Genomic DNA, 8,829 nt, shown 5'->3' on the forward strand with positions numbered 1-8,829 from the left:
TGCCTGTCCTTCGGTCCGAACAGCCGGCAAAGACAGCGCCAGCCCGCCCCACCCACCGCACTCTCGCTTAACCGGAGTGGCAGCCTTCCGCTGGCCCCGCCCCCACGTGCCGGGGCGCTGTTTGTTGTTTTTTTATTTTCATCTGCGCTTTCGAGTTGGATACATTGTAACCTGTTTAGCTCCGTCCACCCCACCCTCTTCCCCAGGCATGGCCAATGGGAGGCCAGCTCCGGGTAGGAGCCGGCTTCTTCCGCCTCCTCATTGGTCGTCTAGGTACGGCATACGAGGCGGGTCTCAGCGATTCAAACGCAGGTTCGGGCGGGAAGAGACTCACTCGTGTTCCTCCCCTCCCCACCAGGCAAGGGCGAGTAAGAGGTCGCGACCTGGGAGGAGAAGGGACTGGAAGGAGAGGCGCGGCGGTGGCGTCTTTCTTGAGGGGGACAGATCGACTGACTTTCTGAAAGTCACTATCCTCGTCTGTCCTGGAGCGATACGTGAGTGCTCATCCCGGCCCGAGGCACGCTTTTTTAAAAAGTCAGTCCTATGGAGGAACTCATTAAGTCGTTGAACCCATTATGACCAACTCGGGTAACGGGCGTTTGCCAGGATCGAAGGGTCTGCTTGTAGTCTCAGGTTCTCCGGCCGCCTTGCTTGCTATTTACAAACAAAAGCAGATATTTCTGCTTTTGAACACATTTGTTTATTTAACTTCTATACCGTGGGACAGCTGAAGCTCCCTGGGTGGATTACAGTAGTTCCTAAAGAGGACCATAATATAAGTGAGCCAAACACCTGTCCTGTGATGTATTTGCTCCCCAAGAACTCCAGGCTACTAGAGCTACAACGGGGTTACCAATATTCTTTTAGGAACCAAACTCTGTTCTCTGTCACTCAACGAGTCCTTCCCAAACCTGGATGCTGGCTGGAAATGATGGAAGTTGTAGTCCCAACACCTCTGGAGGGCACCATCTTGGAGATGGCTGCCCTCAACCATGACCTTTGTTTTCTGTCTCCCTTGGAGGAATTTGCTGGGAAGAGTTATAGACTACACCTCCACATCAGCATAAGATGCTGTCTGCATATGGCTGAATTAGCTGTGAAGTGCATTATTTTCAAAAGTATTATAATTGAGAGCAAAAGTGTCATAGCATTGAAAGTTTTTGATTTGGACTTGGATAATCTTTCCTGAGACCCCAGTGATGGACTGGATATAAATGTTTTTACTAAATAATAATCCAGATTCTGCGTTCCCTTTGACTGTTGTTGTTAGTCGCAAAGTCGTGTCTGACCCATCACGACCCCATGGACAACATTCCTCCAGGCCTTCCTGTCCTCCACCATCCCCCAGAGTCCACTTAAGCTCACACCAACTGCTTCAGTGACTCCATCTAGCCATCTCATTCTCTGCCATCCCCTTCTTTTGCCATCTATTGTTCCCAGCATTAGGCTCTTCTCCAGGGAGTCCTTCCTTCTCATTAGGTGACCAAAGTATTTGAGTTTCACCTTCAGTATCTGGCCTTCTAAAGAGCAGTCAGAGTTGATCTCTAGGACTGACCGGTTGGATCGCCTTGCGGTCCAAGGGACTCGCAGGAGTCTCCTAGATTATTACTATTTTTTAATTTAATTATGTACAGAGGCCCGTAATGTGAACCCGCTCTTGGGCTCCCAAGAAAAAGGGAAGGGTTAATACTGTAACTGGTAAAATGTTGTAAATCCAGGTGCCAGCTTAGCAGGAATCTGTTGCCCAAGACTTTTGGAAGTTATTCTCCTCCCTTTGTGAAGTATTTTTGGGAGTTATCAGAAATTATGACCTCATGGACACTGGAGAAAACAGCAATGACTGCCTAACAACAGCCACCTGGAGTAAATGGCTGGCCCCAAGGACTAGGAGATGGGCCATCACCCTATGGGTCGGTCAGCTGACCCAGGCTACAGAGGGGGGATGATTTAAATCCCTGGAAAAGAGAGCCTTTGGGAGGTTCCATTCTGCTGCAGATTTTCTGTGCTGAAAAATGTTATGAAGTCCTATGCATCCTTTGCCTCTTGCAGATAGAATTTATGTGTATAGTTCAGACTAGGACTAGCTTTGTTATTTTCTTTCCACGTGGGCCAACAGGATCCTGGTAGTTAGGTTTTCTTGGTTGACTATAAACTGTATTGTTGCTGCTGTCCAACTTTCCTTTCCTCCTCCCACATTTTACCTTATTTTATCCTTTTAATCTGTATGTTTTAGTACCCTCCTCCTCTATATTTTATCCTTTTAAATAAACTTATTTGTTCTCCAAGCTTGGGATGTCGTGTGCTTATTCCAGTGACTGTTTTAGGGATTGAGGGACAAGGGAATTTCTGGGCAGGGTTTTACCCAGTTGGCCAGGGGAACGAGGAATCCCTGATAGCACATCCTTACCTGATGGCAATGAAAAGTAGATCTACATGTCATAAAAGCTGTAGTGAGCCAAAAGAATCATTTGGGGTCGGGGGAAGCATCCATTTACTGTCACTGACCCTAAAGGGCCACTTTTTGCTGCTCTTGCCAGTGAGTTAATCGTTGGTTCCTAGTACTCATGATCACCTGAATTTAGACAATGTGGCAACCCATTGTGAACACAACCATTAAGAGAGCCAGTTAAGAATGCAGGACTGGGACTCTAGTCCCTCTGGGTTCTAGTCCCTCTCAGCCATGGAGCCAACTGGGTGACTTTGGGCCAGTCACAGACTCTCAGCCCAACCCACCTCACAGAGCTGTTGCCATGGAAATAAGGTTGAGAGCAGGAGAATGATGTAAATGGCCCAAAGAGTCTTTGGGCTATAGAAGCTAAGTAAGACAAGTTATGCACTGTCATTTCCCCTCAAACAAGCCACCCTATGAAAATCAGTCCAGGTTTCAAGGACCTTATAACCATCATGGCTTGTCACCCACAATGGGTTGTCAAGTTGAACCAGTAACTCCCTACTAGCAATTCTCAAAGGATGTGTGTGAAAAAAATTATCCTTGAGAATGCAGGGTACAAAATTGTCTGGATTGCTCAACTGCATGCAACAGCTTCTGCTTTCCCTTGCACTACTCTCCCTCAAGATATGGCCAGAATTGAGATTGTTCCACAAGGAAGCAGCTCCTAATTTTCAAAATGGACACATGTTGTCCTTTGGGTGTTCTTGGGAGCACAACAAGCTTCCTGAATTTTGTACACTTCTCTCAAAATAGTATTTTGAAATTTTTGCCAGCAGACATTTGTGACAGTAGGCCACATATTGTGAAAGCCTGGAAAAATATAAGTCCCCCCCACCCTTAAATGGAACCAGCTGCCCATCAAAACTCTGTTCCCTTTAAAAGAGGTTTCTTGACAGGAACAAATGCATTCATACCCACGTGTCTCCAGGGAGGATCCGTGGGGGTGGGGCAAGAGTAAGCAACTCTGCTCGTTCTCTGATCAGAACAGGGTTTAACTGGAAGGAAGAGGGGGCATAACAAAGGGGAATGGGAGTAACAGCACACACCAGGATAGTCGCCACACTGAAATCAATTTATTTCACTTACATGTATAGCTCACTATGGCCCAAGGACAAGGAAAACAGCAGAATGACATATCTTTACAACAAGAGGTAGCACCTGCTCTTCTCACATTACAAATAAGCAAGGGGGAAAGGGCCACTAGTTCCAGCTTTCATGCATCTGTGGGCTGTGCTCTGTCTGCTCCCCTAGTCCATTCTCCAGTCCAGGCAGCACACAACAAGAAGTCATGCAGCTGTGGAGAACTGTGATTGCCTTTCAGGTTAGACTGAATCCTATTTGCCATGTGCAAGTGAGGCAGAACTGATTTCCCTGTCCACCCCTAATTTAGACTCCTAAATTAAATGTTGAAAGCATGCAAATGCCACTGGTTGTGCCCTCTTGTTTTTTACCCACCAAATGTTGCTGGATTCCAACTCCTTTTAGCCCCAGCCAGCATGACTAGTGGTCAGGACTGATGGGAAATGCAGTCCAACAACATCTGGAGGGAGACAGGCTCCTCACACCTCTTCTGTGGGATTCTCTAAAGGGGAGAGGTTCTGGAGACCGGTCCTGGAAACCTCAGCCACAAGGCAAGACATAACATTTTGACATGTCATCGGAACAGAGCTACTGCCATTGCTGGCTGAAAAGCAGTACAAATACTACCTCAGATCCAAATACTACCTCAGATGGAGCCACAATTTCTCCTTCAAGTACTGGACAAAGTAGTCTAAGAACTGTTACCAAATCATGCTGCAAATGGGCAGAGAAATGAACGGAGGAGCATTTTAGAAGAATGACACATACATGCATACAATATGCTTCAGAGAGCCATGGTTACAGCTCTCATGGTTATGGACATCCAGACTTCTTCATTCTTGAGGGTGTCTGAGTCTGCTGGACTGCAAGATTATTGTGTCCGGAGTTGGTAATCTGGAACAAAAGCCATACAATATGTTAAGACTGGGTTGCCATTTGATCAGAAAATCCAAATGGACAAAACTGAATATGCAGAATGGGAGAAGGAACAATTTTGGAATTGTTCTCTCTTGTCCCCAAAATATCTGTTCCTGAAACGGGATGATCTTCTACACAGAGTTGGCATGTAGTTAAAGACTTTTAAATGCAGGCTAGAGAGTGGCCAGTCATGCACCAAATTTTAAAAAAAAGTTGTTTCCAAGGATGAGGAGATCCAAGTCACCTGCCAGTCTCATATCTATCTTGAGTAAATTGATGGGAAGTTTTATTAAGGCTAGAATTGTCAAGCACATCAAAGAACAAGCTTTGCTTAAGAACAATAAGGATTGCATCTCTGAAAGGTAGGGTCTTGAACTTCCTTCACCCCGAAGATTGTACTCAATTTTTGGGAAGCTCTTAGAGTTGAATCCAGTTGTGGGTGGAGCCCAAATATCAAAATATCAGCATATTTTTGCTTACAGTTCTTCATGCTAGTAGCTAAGCCTTTGGAGAGGAATTTCATCCTTTCAGAATCAGAAGATGTGCAAAAGCCATTGGGGTGACTGAAGAAAGGGTGTGGTCAACTGGGGAATCACAGGGGCCTCGCTGGAATTCTGATTGTGCCTCAGTTTTGTACCCTTGTTTTACTGGCACTGGAGGTCATGCTGATGCTGACCTCCAGCTCTGACAACTTAAAGAAATTGATTCGTGATTCCTGAAGGGCAAGGCTTTTGGATGTTACCAGCCACGATAGCTGAATGACAGCTTCTGTGTTTAGGACAGCAGTGTCTTAAGCATTGCATCCAAAAACAGAATGCTTGAACCTTTAGTCTGATTTGATATGGGGATTTTTAATGCTACATAAGGATCATACAGCTCCTAGTACTCTCCTAGTTCTTATTTAATTTTAAAATAAGAATGTGGAAATGGAATACTAGACTCAGCTAGATGGGAGACCTTCAAAAGTCCAAAGTCCTTGGCTGGAAAGGGGTAGTTAGACCACCATTTTGTTCTTATATGGACCTCAGCAATGCACTTCAGTGACTTATTTTATATTGTTACTTATTTTATATTGTTATTTTTGTATTTTACTTCATGTTGTGAGCCGCCCCGAGGCTTCGGTGGATGGGGCGGCATAGAAATGTTTTAATAAATAAATAAATAAATAAATAAATAGTCCTTAAAGCAGTTCTAGCCAGTTCATTCTTCCCATTTCACACAGGCAGTGGCTGAGATTGAAACTATGTTACAGGAATCCATCAGTGCACTGGGACTTGAACACAGGGCCCACTTGGTTACATTGGCTATTGCTGCACAATGGTCCACTAGGGTCCATCCTAAGTCTGAACCAAGCAGTTTGCTCCAAAGGAAGAATAATTTGACCAGAAGAGAAAGGCTGCAGTAGCATACAGGGCTGGCTGTTTAGCAGAGCGAGGTGACTGCCTGGAGCAGCATGGGCTGAGGACTGGCATCAATCCCCCAGCCATTCCCCTCTGTTGGGAACATAACTATGTGCGCTATGCAACATGTCTTACACCCACTAAACTAGCCTGTTGCTCTCAATTTTGGGCCTGTTCAGCTGAAATAAAATCCAGCTTCCAGTCTAGTTTGCTTCTGTATGCCAAGAGGCAGAATGTCACCTTATCCCTTTGCTCAAGTAGCCAAGTGTCTCAGGCCAGCCTGAATAGCATACCAGTGACATAGCTAAGCTGAGTCATAATGGTGTGTAACAGGGAGCATTATGCAAGTTGAACTGCATGGGAGGGGGCTGCACACTTGAAAACAGGGAGCAGTCTCTATGGGGCCAAGGCAAAGCAATAAGTGCACTGGCCTAATTGCAGAAAAGGGAAAGCATGGGCCATGGGAACCACGAACCCTTTGCATGGTCCCTTCAGGCAAGTGTGGGCAACAGGATGGCATCACATTGGCACGCTAGATGATGAGGGGAAAGGCTAGATAAGGAGAAAGCACACATACTAGTAAAGCCTGAGGGCTCTTGAACCCAAAGTAAAACGTGGGAGCAACTCCAGCCAAGCTTTCTCCCTCAAGCAGCCAGAGCCAGGGTATCATTTCTTAAACACTTGGTTCTAGGGACTTTGGCCACAATTTTGAACTTCTTCACTGACTTTGGCTCTAGAGAAGCCAGACTGCAGGATTGCCCTATCATTTCTTTCCCTTTCCTTTGCAGAAGTCCTCTGTGTGAGCACATGTGTGTGTTGGGGTGGGAGGTGTACTTTGTGGAAGGAAATCTCTGAGTGGACCTTCTCAGATCTCCAAGTTTTTCTCCAAGCGACGGTGGAATGGGTTACCCAACCACTTGTATTCATATACATTCCAGGGAAGCAAAGGATATATTTTTCCATAACTTGGCTTACTTCTCTTAGGTGCCGCAATAGAGGCTGTTAGGTACCAATTTTAAGGCTGAAAAAGAAAGTCAGTAGCCACACACCCCATTTGAACTTCCTCAAAGCCTTGACAACTTACCCCCACTCTGGGTGATATAACGAACCCATGGTAGAGCCTGGTAACCACTCTTCTCAATGATCTTCATGTATCGCACCTGGATTGGAATGGAACCACAAGAGAGAAAATGACAGCAAAGGAGACAGTCCCACCAGCCTTCTTTCAGCAGCCAGTTATTTGCATTGTAAGGCACTAAACGGGGCTGGTCACACATGATGTGAATGGTTATTGCACACTTACCTTTCTTACCTTGTGTCCTATGTTCTCATACTCATGAGGTGCCTACTCAGGAGTAGTTTCTGTGTGCCTCCATCTTCCCTCCAAATGGTGACATATATCCCATCAGACCCCACAGCGGGGAACCAGTCCCAACGTATATACTGCTCCTGCCTGCATCGCCCGCATCTGTGCCAAGGGCCCACATGCTCCCCTTAGCCAGCTGTCACTTTGTTTTGTCTGCCACTCCATGGAGGCCACATCTGCTCAGAGTAGCATGGCTGCCCCTGCAGTCACTGCTTCTTGTCTTCCCTCCCGGCACATGCGCTCTGATGTCTGGCTGGACTGTCACCTAGCCACCGTCTGACTGGACTGCTGAGATGCCCACCTTGCCCCCCTGGTGCGGCCTCGTGTAAAAAGTCACATTGTCCCCTCACACAAGAAGAGACAGTGCAACTTGCATGCAGCCATGGCAGGCAGGCAAGACGGGTATCTTAGTGCTTGGTCAGGCAGCAGATATTTATTTATTTATTTATTTATTTAAACATTTCTATGCCGCCCCTTGCCGAAGCCTCGGGGCGGCTTACAACATCTAATAAAATACACAATAAATTAAAACAATAACAATTAAAATATATACAGTAGAATAAAATAAGCCGCCCTGGCCAAATAAAATTCAATAATATTAACATTTAAAATGCTGCTTAAATAAAAAGGTCTTTGCCTGGCGCCGAAAAACAAATAACGATAGTTAGGAGATGAGCTGTGTGGCAGGCATGGCCATGCAGCAGACGTGTGGGTGGCCGGGCAATGGGGAGTGTATGCTGTGAGGGAGGGCAGGGGCAGCCAATCAGTGCCCTGTCCATCAGCAGTCCAGCCATTGCTGGGCCAACAGGGCAGTGAAAAATGGCGCCAGGAGAGGCCACGGCCGCTCTTGCCACTGAACTTGCTGACTGAAACAGGAAAACCATAGCAAAACATTGTAACCAGCTTCACACATAACAAGAAGCAATGTGGAAATGTGGAAGCCTTCGAACAAAGTGTTAGTTCTGTGTGGTGATCATGGTAACCAAAGGTACTATGTTTCACCACGCTTCTGCCATGGCTTGTCATTAAGTGTGAATACAGCCAATATTTATGTAGCAACCAGTGGCAAGCAACTGTGGAAACCCTACCCCCACCCCTTACCCCTACCCCCACCCCTACCATTTGTTATGAACAACTTGAATAAGTGCAAAAACACTTTCCAGCAGTGTATTCAGGCACAGTTTGAAGTGTGTCTTGCTCTGCTCCCCCTCAGTAAAGCCAATTCTCACTCAGTGCAATCACTCCCACATCTTCATCTCCAATCAAATCTAGCTCACCTGAATTCCAGAGACCGTAAAGTAGGGGATCTCAAACCGGACCAAGATAGGTGGCCGTCCCTCCAGTTCCTCATTCTCAACACTGGGCAGCCCAAAGTGGGCTCGCATCAAGTACTCCTTGCCACCCTGCGGAACCAAATGCAAGGGAGAGCATAGTCTCTGGTTCACTGTTATGGAGGCCAGCTGCTGCTATATCCTGGCACTAACAGGCAGGGAGGATCTTCCACTGCCACAGAAAAGAGGCAGGAAAACTCACTGTAATTTTGGAAGCCTTTTTGTGGACCCTGTTCATGTTTGCTCCTTCAAGCTCTATGGAGTTTCAGTGGAGAGGGGTTC

The 8,829-nt window shown here is 46.4% G+C and overlaps 1 long non-coding RNA gene across 1 annotated transcript; it reads right to left on the reverse strand.

Annotated features, from left to right (window-relative positions):
• Positions 1 to 3,539: 3,539 nt before the first annotated feature.
• LOC123017773 lies at positions 3,540 to 8,614 on the reverse strand. The gene is made up of 3 exons (XR_006413665.1): positions 8,494 to 8,614; positions 6,935 to 7,010; positions 3,540 to 4,426 (listed from the first exon to the last, which is right to left on the reverse strand). It is a non-coding gene; the product is annotated as an uncharacterized LOC123017773 (long non-coding RNA).
• Positions 8,615 to 8,829: the final 215 nt, after the last annotated feature.

The sequence above is a fragment of the Varanus komodoensis genome, unplaced genomic scaffold, assembly GCF_004798865.1.
Source record: "Varanus komodoensis strain SLA01 unplaced genomic scaffold, ASM479886v1 scaffold101, whole genome shotgun sequence".
Lineage (NCBI taxonomy): Eukaryota > Metazoa > Chordata > Lepidosauria > Squamata > Varanidae > Varanus > Varanus komodoensis.